This window comes from Mustela erminea, chromosome 8 (assembly GCF_009829155.1).
Source record: "Mustela erminea isolate mMusErm1 chromosome 8, mMusErm1.Pri, whole genome shotgun sequence".
Classification (NCBI taxonomy): domain Eukaryota; kingdom Metazoa; phylum Chordata; class Mammalia; order Carnivora; family Mustelidae; genus Mustela; species Mustela erminea.
Window position 1 is genome coordinate 58,181,180 of NC_045621.1, and position 13,926 is coordinate 58,195,105.

The 13,926-nt window shown below is 35.9% G+C and overlaps 1 protein-coding gene across 1 annotated transcript in view; it reads left to right on the plus strand.

The window, feature by feature from the left end:
• The window catches only part of SLC4A10 (solute carrier family 4 member 10), a 419,861-nt gene that overhangs the window by 247,475 nt on the left and 158,460 nt on the right, over positions 1-13,926 (plus strand). Inside the window, 1 exon segment of the mRNA XM_032355736.1 lies at positions 11,513-11,659. The gene's annotated coding sequence lies outside the window, so the exon portion shown is untranslated.

A 13,926-nucleotide genomic window follows, 5' to 3' on the forward strand; every position in this document is an offset into this window, starting at 1 on the left:
AGTGGCAGGGCTGTTCAGAAATCACAAATTAATTAAAATGGGTTGGGAAGGTGAGGAGTACCACCTTCTCTTTTGCATTCTTTTTTAAAAGTATCCCAGAACATATGTTGATCTATTTCCTCTCTCTTCCTTGCAAAATAAAACAGCAAACATAAATATTATTTTTTTTAATTTTAATTTTTTTAAAAAAAGATTTTATTTATTTATTTGACAGACGGAGATCACAAGTAGGCAGAGAGGCAGGCAGAGAGAGAGGAAGGAAAGCAGGCTCCCTGCTGAGCAGAGAGCCCAACGTGGGGCTCAATCCCAGGACCCTGGGATCATGACCTGAGCAGAAGGCAGAGGCTTTAACGCACTGAGCCACCCAGGTGCCCCCAAACATAAATATTTTAAAATAATAGTGAAATTGATGGGACTCCTGGGTGGCTCAGTTAGTTGGGTGACTGATTCTTGATTTCAGCTCAGGTCATGATCTCAGGGCCATGAGATTGAGCCCAAAGTCGGACCCTGTGCTGAGCACTGTGAGCACTGAGCATGAATGGAACCTGGTTAGGATTTTCTGCCTTTCCCTCTCTCTTTGCTGCATCCCTCCGCTTTTCTTCACACATACTCTCTCTGGAAAAATAAATAAAATAATAGTGAAATTGCAAGCTTTTGTGATCATAAAAGTATTCTATCTTACCTTATTTTTTCTCCTGCCATAGCATGTACCTTACATTATGCCCCCAGAATGCTCCTCTGCTTTTGCACACATTATCCCGCTCCTCGTTCTTATTGTGTAAGATTCAAGTCAAGTTCTAACTTCTCCATGAAATTTTCCTTGATTGCTCAAGTTATGATTGATTTTACTCTAATACAAGTTCCTACAGCATTTAATGGCTGATACCACATAAGAACATTAGCTTTAATGCAGATTGGTATTGCTTACTGCTGTTTATTTCTATTCTAATTTGTATATTTGCTGCTGTTCTCTTCGTTGGACTTGAGTCCTCTACAATTGGATAGTTACCTTTTAAGTGCAAGGATCATGTTCTGTAAGCATTCCTTATTATTCCATTTCTCAATTGATTTAAATTCTAGCCTCTCTTTGAGTACTGTAAACATCCAACATCAAGCTGTTTTACAACCTACCAGAACTGGGAATTCTTCTGACTTTTTTTTTTTCCTTAGAAAATACATATTATTAGGATTCATTCATTTTTTGGAAAAATGCTGACGCTTACATGTTGAGGCTTTTCATGTTCCAAGATGAAAAACAACACTATCTCAAGATACAGAGTTATTTAATTGCTGTGTTTTGTTCAAGACTGTGTTGTAAACTTATAAAAAGAAGTTTTTTTGTTTTGTTTTTCTTTTTAAATGTCACCTTAGTAAACTAGTAAATCTCAGACTATGGCTTTATTGATGAGTAACATTAGCACTTACAAGATTCCAATTTTTTTTTTTTTTATAAAGTAGTGACAATCATGTGACCCTTTGTTTTGTAATGATGACAAATCCAGCCCTGAGGTCTGGTGACTGTGACCAGCACTGGTTTGACATTTTTTTCTTTTCAGTGAAGCAGCCCAAGAAACAGCAGTGCAATAGCCCATACACACACACTCACTCAACCTTCTTGGTCTCTTTCCATTACTCTCCCTCAGCAGAGAATTTCTGTTGGAATTAGAATTCTTTGATATATTATGATAAATGATGGCTTGTTGTGTTTCCTGACTCTGTTAGAGTCTCCATGGAATTAAAGATCACATGCTTATTCAGCTTAATATACTTGACCTTTTCCTATGATTGACACATCTAAATGGCTGTAGCAACTCAGTAATTATGCACCAGCTGTGTTGTATTCATTTCACTGAAAAACAAAACAAAACAAAACAAAACACACCCACAGTTCTCTTCAAGAGTAGGTAAGCTTGGCCCCTTCCCTCCTAGCTAAATAAAGAATAGTTTATTAGTATTATTATTAATTATACTAGGAGTCCTTTCCATCCTCAAATATGCCTCTAATCTCACTGCATTTAGTAAACCGTCAGAATACTATGACCACAGCCACACTGAGTTCTTTCAGTACTGGTATCTCTTACATAACAAAAATCCATAATAATTCTGTATCTGCTTAACAAGATTGTATGCACACAATTTAAGTGTCAAAAATCTAGGACTTGTTTTACTCAGAAAACAATGTTACTTTTTTTTTTTTTTAAAGATTTTATTTATTTATTTGACAGAGAGAGATCACAAGTAGACAGAGAGGCAGGCAGAGAGAGAAAGGGAAGCAGGCTCCCTCCTGAGCAGAGAGCCCGATGCGGGATTCGGGATTCCCAGGACCCTGAGATCGTGACCCGAGCCAAAGGCAGCGGCTCAACCCACTGAGCCACCCAGGCACCCAATAATGTTACAATGTTACCTTTAATGAACCTTTATTTTTCTAATGGGGAAACTATTTTCTCTCAAGTGACATATAGGTGAATTCTAAGTAAATTTTAGTGTTCTGTGCTTATCTCAAAAAATCTTTTAATAGCACTGTCCCATTCTTACTAATATTTTTTGAAATATATTTTTATCTAAATGATTTTGCATTTTTATTAATTTTGGGGTTTTGACTTGATGTGAAATTAATTATTGACTATTTTGATTAACTTAAGAAATGTTCATTTGAGGGGCACTTGGGTGGCTCAGATGGTAAAGCATCTGCCTTTGGCTCAGCTCATCTCCAGGTCCTGGGATTGAACCCATGTTGGGCTCCCAGCTTAGTGGGGAGTCTGCTTCTTCCTCTCCCTCTGCCTCTCCCTCTACTTGTGCTCTCTCTGTATCTCTCTCAAATGAATTAAAAAAAAAAATCTTAAAAAAAAAGTAAAAAAAAAAAAAAGAAAAGTTCATTTGAGGAGATTTCCTCTTTTAACTAAATTTTTGGACTTGTTATATCATAAAATAAAATTTTCCCTGTAAAATCTTAAAAATAGTTTAAATTAGGCTTAATAATATTCAAGTGATTTCTGAACAATGATATTTATCAGTAAGTTATTTGATTCTTTGTCTTCTTAAGTGATGTTTACTAGGATGGAAAATTCAATTTTGGATATAAAGTTTTTGGAAAAATTTATGGAAATGTTAATCTGGTAATTTTATTTGTATACTGTTTTCCACAGGATCTAATGTGATTTTCTAGTTGTTTAATCCAGGATTATTATAGTTGGGATTAGAAAAGCTGAAAATATACAGGGAAACAGAAAGATAATGAGATAGGACAAGAAAATTTTATTCTGTCTTCTTATTCCTTTGAGCCACTGAGGGGTGAGCCATATGAAAGGGAAAGGGAACTTTAGTATGAATGTCTGCTATGTAATAGGCCTCATGTTTAATATTTTACATCTATTATATTCCCATATAATCTTTGTAGAAAGTCTCTTAAATCCATTGATGTTTTTAATATCTACATTTATTAATTTTGTTCTAAAAGTGAACATGAGGTGGTTTCTGGATTGGAGGCTGGCTCTTACTACTTGTAACAATAACCATATTGGTTCTCCATGCCCCCTTCTTCCCCTTTAAGGTGATGTGGTGAGAACCAGGTGGCTATATGCACGGGGGGGAGCCCTAAGATTATGAATCTGGGAGCTTATCTAGAAATTTCTCTACAGCTGCGTTTTCCCTCCTGAGAGAGAGAGAGAGAGAGAGAGATTTTATCTCTTATATAATCAAATCTCAAAGAAGAAAGAGGAAGATCCCTAGTTTAAACCCTTTGGAATATAAACCAGTAGCTATGGGGATTTATTATTTTTTGCAATGTAAAGACATATATTTAGAAGATAAATGTCTACGTTTCTTTGAAGGTCTCTACCTTTTAGTCAACCGTTGATCTCCAAAGCTTGTCCTTTACTCCAGATTTCAGTTTTCATTTGCTTCAGAAATCTCTAACCATGCAGAAACAGGAAGTATTTTCTGTATGGTTTCATAGCCATAAATTGTGGCCTTTTCATTACTGTTGCTTTGAAATTTGTGGCCATACCATTTTTTTCCATTCTTAAGTTTTTTAATGTGTTTAGTAACCAGTGCATTATCATGTCTGTTATCTAAATATTTTACTTAAAAATATCATCTCTATTCATGCAAAATATTTATATAATCAATAAAAATTTATTGAGCATCAAGAACTATCAAACACTGTTCTAGATCTTTTTGGGATACATCATCGAACAAATAAAAAATCTCTGCTCTTCTTATGTGGAAAAACTTTGGGAGGAAACTAGAAAGTAAACACTAAATATAATAAGTTAAATACATGGTATGTAAGTGCTATAGAAAAAATAACAATAGAAGAGTCCGAGAAGCATAACGGTCAAAGTGTAGGATGTAGTATTAAGTAGGTGTTTCGTGTTGATTTCACTGAGAAGGTGAAATATGAGAAAAGACTTGAAAGAAGTGATGAATTATCCAAGTAGGAAGAATATTTCAGGCAGGGAAAAAAGAGACAAGTTCCCAGGGCGGTAGTGAGAACAGCAGGGAGGCCAGTGTGGCTGAGGTGAGTGGGGTGAGGAGGAGATCAGCAGGAGGCAAGATCAGAGACATAATAGGAGTGGGGTGTGCTGGTCACAGAAGTCCTCGGAGAGGCCTAGAAAAATCTCCTTTTCTCTGAGTAAAAGAGGGTAATGTTACAAGGATAAATGAATGACGTAATCTAACCTGCATTTTAAGAGGACTCCACTGGCTAGTGTGCTTGGTGCAGACCATGGGACTAAAGGTAGATTCACGAAGTACTGTCAGGAGACTGTTTCAGTCATCCAGGTTGGGTATTATGTGGCCCTGACCAGGGTGGTGAAGTAAAATAATAAGTTGTCAAATTCCAGACATATTTTGCCGTTTGCTCCAATAGGTTTCCTGTTGGATGGGTTGTAGGCTTAAGAAAAAGAGAGAAATCTATAATGACTCCAAGATAATTGTTCTCAGCAGCTAGGGAATTGTTTTTTCATCAATTGAGATAGACAGGGTTATGGGGGAAGACTTATAGGAGGGGGTCGGGATGGAGAAGACTAGGAGTTTAGTCCCATATGTGTTGATTTTGAGTCGTCTTTTAGACATGCAATGGAAGTGTCAGCTGAGTGCTTGGGATATGACAGTTTCCACTCTGCAAAAGAGATTGGAGATGGAGACACAAAACTGTGGGCTATTCACATACAGGTGGCCTAAGGGCAGATGTAGGTTTTGTGAGGGCTGACACTTAAGCATTTTTGAACGTTCTCTAGGGGAAAAAACAACATTTGAATATAAATTAGGTACAAAGGTGAATATTTCTTTAGAATGAGAAAAAAATCAACAAATACTCACTTAAAAAGTGATAAATAGGGGCACCTGGAGGCTCAGTTGTTAAGGGTCTGCCTCCGGCTCAGGTCATGATCCTAGGGTCCTGGGATTGAGCCCCGCATCGGGCTCCCTGCTAGGCTGGAAGCCTGCTTCTCCCACTCCCCCTGTTTGTATTCCCTCTCTTGCTGTCTCTCTGTCTGTCAAATAAATAAATAAAATCTTTAGGAAAAAAAAAAGATAAATAGCACAAAATTGTAACATTTGGAGAAATAGCATACTTTTAGAAATGAACTGGCATAGCTGTGTAATATTTTCTCCCTAAATTTTTGACCCTTAATGTCAAGGATTTGTAAATATAATTTTCTGTTAAGGATATGGAACATTAACTCTATCTTTATCATTATTAATTAAAATTTATTTTTTACTAATGTAGTCTAGAGAAGTTGCTTCAATCCTTATAACTTATTTATAATTTCACAAAAATTTTAGGTTTGTCTTAAAATTTAAGAAAACTTATGTCAAGCTTCTTGTATACATAACCTGTAGAATTTAGAAGAATTTTCTGGAGATGAGCTCTGGCTCTATACAACTGAAACTTTGCTTCTTTTCTACTACTCACATACTTCCAATGGGAGACAGAGGGAAAGAGAGGGAGAAGCAGGCTCTCTATGGAGCAGGGAGCCTGATGAGGAGCTTGATCCCAGGACCCTGGGATCATGACCGAGCCAAAGCCAGGTGCTTAACAGGCTGTACCACCCCAATAAATTGAACTTCCTTAAAATTAAAACATATACTTTATGAAAGACTGTTACAATGTTACAATGAAAAGACAAACTAAAGAGAAGATTCTTGCAAAAGACATATCCAGTAAAGGACTTATATCCAAAATATACAAAGTACCCTTAAAACTCAACAATAAGAAGACAAAAATCCAATTAAAAAATAGGAAAAAATCTGAACAGACACCTTACCAAAGGAGAAATACAGATAGTAAATAAGCATATGAAAAGATGATCAATATTGTATGTCATTAGGGAATTGCAAATTAAAAGTGAGATATCACCACATACCCATTAGAATAGCTAAAATCCAAAACACTGACAACATCAAATGTTGGCAAGAATGTGGAGCAACAGGAACTTTCATTCATTGCTGGTTGGAATGCAAATGGTACAGCCACTTTGGAAGACAGTCTGGCAGTTCCTCATATAGGTAAACATAAGCTTACCATGTGATCCAACAATTCAATCATAGTTATTTATCCAAGTGAATTTTGATATTTTAACCAGCCTGCAAGATTCTGCCTCAGGAAACTCCTTCAGTTTGGTCTTCCTTGCATTTAATGTCCTCAAGACATCAGTTCAGCTGTCTGTCTTGGCATCCTTTTATCTGATTATGCTTGGATATAGTTTCAGATGGTTTATTTTAGCCTTGACTTGGCAACTTTTTAGGATGTTACTTTTGGCACAGGCCCATCGAATCTACATTTCATAAACAAAGACAATATTCACTATACCCAGCCAGGCCCTCTGGACTTGCACCTAAGGTGTCTGGTGCCTCTTATCTTTGTCTGTCTGGGGAATGGTTATCTTCAGCAGTAATTATTAGAAACCTTTGCAATCTTGAGATTTAGTTCCAGTACTGCCCTCTGTAAAGTCTTCATTTTCACGTCTAGGAAATATTCATTGCCTAAATTTCCTCAGTTTTATTCGTTTCCTCATTCACTGAAATTGCTTTTATGAAGATAACAGATAAACATCAATTTCCAACTGTAATGGCTAATTTTTAGTTTTAATCTTGTTTGACTTTTTTATAGCATGTAAACTAGTAGCTGTCCCCTTTTTAAAACTCTTCCTCTTTGGTTTCTTTAACTTTTTAAATTTTTTTTTTTTATTTTTTATAAACATATATTTTTATCCCCAGGGGTACAGGTCTGTGAATCACCAGGTTTACACACTTCACAGCACTCACCAAAGCACATACCCTCCCCAATGTCCATAATCCCACCCCCTTCTCCCAAACCCCCTCCCCCCGGCAACCCTCAGTTTGTTTTGTGAGATTAAGAGTCACTTATGGTTTGTCTCCAGAAAAGTACATAAAGCCTATGTATAAATTTTAAATATTATTGAAGCAAAAACTTGTATCAAGAAACAGAACATTTCCAACACCCCAGAAGCTCCTCATGTTCCTCTCACCAGTCACAGATCCTATTCACCTTTATGCCAGTTTTCTGACTTTTGTATTGATCTTTTCCTGTGTATGCATCTCTGAACAGTATATTTTAGTTTTTCTATTTTTAAAGCCTTATAAAAGAAATTATATATATATATATATATATTTTGCTCAATAGTATGTGAGATTCATCTATATTGTTATGCATACCTGTGGATTATTGTTCTATATATCCCAATGTGTGAATATCTTCTACTTAATACATTCTGTTAATGGATTTTGGGTTTGTTTCCAGCACTTTGTCTTTATAAGCAGTGCAGTTGTAGAGATTCTTATGTGTGTCTCTTATATTTTTATACACCTTCATGTACTTCTCTAGGGCCCAAGGAAATTGCTGGGTTATATGGTATGCATATTTTCAATTTTAATAAAGAATGTTATGTTGTTTCAAAGTAGTTTTGTATAATACTACTGGTACTATATGAGACCACACCGAGACATAAAATTGTCAACCATTTCAATTTTTGAGATGGTGGGAGTAAAGAGATACCTCATTATGGTTTGAATTTCCATTACCCTGAGAACTAGTGGACCTCTTCTTACATTTATTAGCAATTTGTATTTTCTTTTTTTTATTAAATGCCTATTTAAGTTTTTTTGTCTATGTTCCCATTGGGTTTTCATCTTTTCCTAGGATTTGTAGGATTTCCTTCTATATCTTGTTAGTTAGTCCTTTATCAGTTATATGTGTTAATCAGTTATATGTATTTTTTATATACAGTTATATACATTTTATATACATTTATATACATTTATACATTATATACATTTATACACATATACATTTATATATGTATATGTATATATACATATACATATATATGTATACACTTATATACATATATACATTTATATACATTTTATATACATTTATATACATTTTTATATACAGTTATATACAGTTATATGTTAATCAGTTATATGTATTTTTTTAAAGATTTTATTTATTTATTTGACAGAGAGAGAGATCACAAGTAGGCAGAGAGAGAGTGGGGAGAAGCAGGCTCCCGGCAGAGCAGAGAGCCTGACTCGGGGCTCGATCCCAGGACCCTGAGATCATGACCTGAGGCGAAGGCAGAGGCTTAACCCACTGAGCCACCCAGGTGCTCCAGAAATACATTTTTTAATGCCTTGTAGACTCCCAACTCTTATGATAAAGAGAAGTTTCTGACTTAATTGTAACAAAACTTATTAATCATTCCTTTTTTAGTGTTCTTTAAAAATTGTTTCCTAACTTGGCATTAAGAATGTAGTGTCCAGCAACAATAGAGATAGAAAGCAGGTATTTAATTTCCCATATTTAATTGAAAGTCTATAACTTCATTATTTTTTAACTATTAAGTATTTAATTTCCTTTTCTGACACTTAAAGAAAATATTTTATTTATTTATTTGAGAGAGAGACAGTGAGAGAGAACATGAGAGGGGAAGGTCAGAGAGAAAAGCAGACTCCCGGTGGAGCTGGGAGCCCAGTGCAGGACTTGATCCTGATACTCCAGGATCATGACCTGAGCTGAAGGCAGTCGCTAAACCAACTGAACCACCCAGGTGCCCTCTTTTTCTGACTCTTAAATGCTAGTTTTACACAAGGGTCTGTCTGAATTCTTTGATGTTCAACACATTCCTCCTGATTAATAATCTTCAACATATTAGAGAATAACAATGTAGTGATGGTCCAAGTAATTTGAAATTACTAACATTTAAGATTCCAAAATTGTGAATTACTTTAAGTATACAACTTTGTGGTATAGCTTGATATTTCACAAGGTGAAGTTTCATCAAGATGTTATTGGTTATTTTGCTTTCAGTTTTTCCTTATATATTTTACATTATTTGTCTAGTTATGTTGAAATAATAATGCTAGAAATTTGTAATTATATTGAATGCATAGATTAATGTGTGTTTGTTTTAGGGTTCACATCTTCTCTTCATTTATTCTGATATGTTTGTTCAGGGAAGGGATACCCAGGGCAATACATCACACTTGTGAGTTCCACTTTTTTCGTGAGTTGGGAAGGCCTGAAACCTGATGACTTATAGGAATGAAATCATATCTTCTTTATATTTGTATTCTTGATTCATGGCATAATACCTCTCAATAAAATGTTTGTTATCTCAGTAAACATTTGTTAGGCCTCTGCTGTATGCCCAGCACTGTTTTAGTTGCTAAAGATACAAATTGACTAACATAGTGTCCTTCTCAGAGATGATTTATAAGAAAAAAATGACTTTTAGGTAAGTAATTACAATCAAGTGTCATTCAGTACTGGAGAGTCCTTAAGGAAGAAAGTGGTCAACTGTATTTAGAATCAGAGGGTATGGAAAATTTTATAGGTCGCATAATCCTTGAACTGAGACTTGAAAGATGAGTAGGTTTTCACCAGATAATTAGGAGAGACAAAGACATTTCCTACAATTGGAAGAATAAGAACAATATTAAGTAAAAACAGAGACTCGAGGACATTTGGCTAAAAGGATGAATGGGCTCACATTGGCTTATAGTATGTGAAGCAGAATGTATTTAGAAGTATGCCAGAGATAGGGGCGCCTGGGTGGCTCAGTGGGTTAAGCCGCTGCCTTCGGCTCAGGTCATGATCTCAGGGTCCTGGGATTGAGTCCCACATCGGGCTCTCTGCTCTGCGGGGAACCTGCTTCCTCCTCTCTCTCTCTCTGCCTAGCTGTCTGCCTACTTGTGATCTCTGTCTGTCAAATAAATAAAATCTAAAAAAAAAAACAAAAAAAAAAGAAGTATGCCAGAGATATAGGCAGAGGGAAGATCTCATCTCATTTGGCCTTAAAGAGAACTAAGAGCTTTCTCATATAGGCAACAGAGAATGATCAACGAGTTTAAAGTAGGGGAATAATGTAGTCAGATTTGCATTTTTTGGGGAAAAAAATAAGCCATTGGCATTCAGGATGGATAAAAAGTGGGACAAGAGTGTAGCTTGAAAGGAAAACAAAACAAAACAAAACAAAAAACAGCAGGAAGGAGAATGTTCTAGTAGTCCTGGTAGGAAATGATCAGAGTCCAACTAAGACAGCAACACTAGGGATACTGAAGAGGGAATGGATTCTAGAGATGTAAAGGAGGACCTGGTCATAAATTAGATGGTCTCTGAGATGACAGGATAGATGGTGTACTTACTAACATAGACGATAGATGGCTGATACTTGGAAGACAGAGAAGAGGATGAGTTCCATGGACATGTTGTTTGACATGCCTGTGGGAAGGATATGCAAGTAATATGTCTAATAAGTGGAGGTATGCATAGGACGGCAGCCCAAGAGAGCAATCTATCATCAAGTTTTAGGTCTTAGAGCCTGTAATAAATACGTATCAGCTGAAATGATAAAGTCAAAGATAGAGCTTGGGGATCTCCAACCTTGAATGGATAAATAGAAGAACCAGCAAAAAACAAAACAAAAAAACTAATATGAACAAAACAGAGGAGGAGTGCCAAGAGAAAGTGGTCATCAAGAAGAGAGTGGTCAATAGTATCAAGTGCCACAGACAGAAATAGTAGAACCAAAAAATCTCCATGGAATTTGGCATTACTGTGGACATTGGTGAAATCTGTTTTTTGAGATAGTAATTGTTTCACACACTTAACTGTGAAGGGAAGGGGACTGATGAGATAACAGTTGAGGGTAGGGAGAAAATAGAATAAATTTTCTTAATGAGAAGTGTATAATTATAAGTTATAAGGAAAAGACACAGAGAGATTAAGGCAATTAATAAACTAATGGTTATTGTAAGATCTATAACCAAACTATTAGTATTGTAAATGTTTCTGATAGATCTATGGTATATTTCAATAGGTCTAAGTGCCAAAATACATGCCAAGTCGCAAGCTTTACATTCCATAAACACTCAAAAATGGTTTGCTGGATTGAATTGAATTGAGTTCTATTGACGTGTAAATCATCCTCTTCTGCAGTTTGGAATAATTTAGAGTTTAATCATGCATTTGCTTCTGCTGAAGGTCATCGGACACTATTTATTGGAGTTCACGTGCCCCTGGGAGGAAGAAAAAGCCATCGACGTCACAGGCATCGTGGTCATAAACACAGAAAGAGAGACAGAGAAAGAGATTCAGGATTAGAGGATGGGAGGGAGTCACCTTCCTTTGGTAAGAATCTGTCTTCTTGTTTGTTTGTTTGTTTGTTTTTTTATTAAATTTGCAATGGTAATAATCTTATACTTGCTTAAATCCATAATTAGAAATCATACCTCATACTCATAAAATCGTTTATACTTTACAAAAGACGTTAGTTGGTCTGATGGGGGAGAAGTGAGAGAGAAAAACCTTGATCTTTATTTTTCTCAGGTTGTGCTTCGTGAAGGTGAGAGTTGGTTTAGATTTGTGATTGGGGAAACACATATAAGTTGTAAAACTTAGTTGTATGAACTCTTGACAATATATACAAATAATAGTCATTGCTCTAAACAGTTAAACCCCCCGGGATGGGAAAATATCTTTGTTAAGTTCCCACATACTATTGCTGATGCTGACCAAATTTCCCTCTAAGGACATGGACATTCTACTATTGTGATTCTTCTTCCTCTGGAAGTAGATACAGAATATCAAAATATAGTGATACAGTAGTAGTTAGCAATCTCTGAGTGCTGTGAAAGCCTGTGTACATGGCATAACCAAGAATCTGGCTTTCAGTTTCTTGACATTCCCATCTCCTCTGACCCTTTCCTTCCACTACATCTAGCTCAAGTATTCATCCATAACTACTCTGCCACTGAGGTCATCAGTGCATTCACTTTGCTTTCTGACCACACATCTCTCCTGCTTGTCTGCCTGTGCAAATGCTTGACCTCTCTACATTTTTCCTGTCCGTGCTGTCATCTTTTTTTCATTATTTTCTTATCCTACTCTGATTTCATAGCCTATAATTTTAGTAATGCTTTTGCTAATATTCTAAATATCGTAGGTTCCCTGTTTTAATTTTATTCATACCTTCACTCCCACTTAATCATACTTGTATTGGGGTCCCTCTGTGTTCCTGCTTTCTCTATGCAGCCCCAATGAGCACACTGTGCTGGATGAAATCATTTAAGAGGGCAGAATATAACTGCTTGAATTCATTATATAATTGACCTTTAACAGCGCCTATTCAGTTCTATTCTATTTCTTTGATTTTTAAATTAACTGTTCAAAATTCTCATCATTCTCCACCATCCCTTTCTTTACTGTCATTTAGCAGATGCTTTCTACTTTGGAGGGTCAATTTGTCATCAGAACTAACTCATTCAACTTCTCCCTATTAAGCATATCTATCTGTCTATATCTGCAACTTTCTTTTGATGCAGTAAGGGAGTTTCCTTTTCAATTATGTTTATTTCCTGTTCCCTACCATCCGGAGATGTACACAATTTATAATCTAGTTGACCTCTTCCTCTCAACTGGATCGTTCTCACCATTTCTTAAACAGGATTGAGTCTCTGTCATTTTAAACAGTCCCTGATCTCTCTCAAACCCTTGGTACCCCTTTAGTCATTCCTTTGTATTCAAATATGAAGTTAGTGGCATATCACATTTGGGGTAATTTTTTTACTTTTAATATTCCATATATATTTCTTTATTCAGTATCTGTTTTCAGTAAGCATTGCAGAGGAATCTGTAGTCTCTGTTTTTTTTTTCCCCCTCATTTTTGAAGATTATATCTTTTAAGCCTGAATGCTTATAGACATTTTTCTGGATTCCTTTAATTAAGAAAATTGCTAAGACAGGCCTAGTGATGGGTGTATTAAAAATCCTTTCCAGTATGCATACACTGATATTTTTCTGCTTACATTACATTTTCCTGTTTTATCTGATTCTGTTCCACTTTGTTATCTTCTTTGTAAACATTAATTATCTGCATGTTGGTTTAGTGATATGTGTTGTCTTTTCCCTTTGTGGTTTAAAGTTAGTTTCTCATATTATCCACTTGATTCTCTGCAATATCAGTTCTGCATTTTACTATTTCTATTATTGGTTTTGATTTTGTGGTTGCATTTTAGTTTTATTAAAGTTCTTGCTTATCTCATACTATTTTCTTTATATTTCTTTCTTTTAAAGATTTTATTTATTTGAGAGAGAGTGCGCGAGTGAGAGAGAGATTGAGAAAATGAGTGGGGGCAGGGGCAGAGGGAGAAGCAGACTCCCCGCTGAGCAGAGAGCCCCATGCAGGACTCAGTCCCAGGACCCTGGGATCATGACCTGAGCCAAAGGCAGACGCTTAACTGACTGAACCATCCAGGCGCCCCTTTCTTTTATTTCTTCCTGTCCTTTCCTAATTAGTTTTTCTTGTTCTTGACAGAGTCCATTTTTATAGTCTATTGATAATTCCCAGGTATTCTGGGCATTTTCTTTCATTGCTGAATCAGATAATTTTTAGAGGT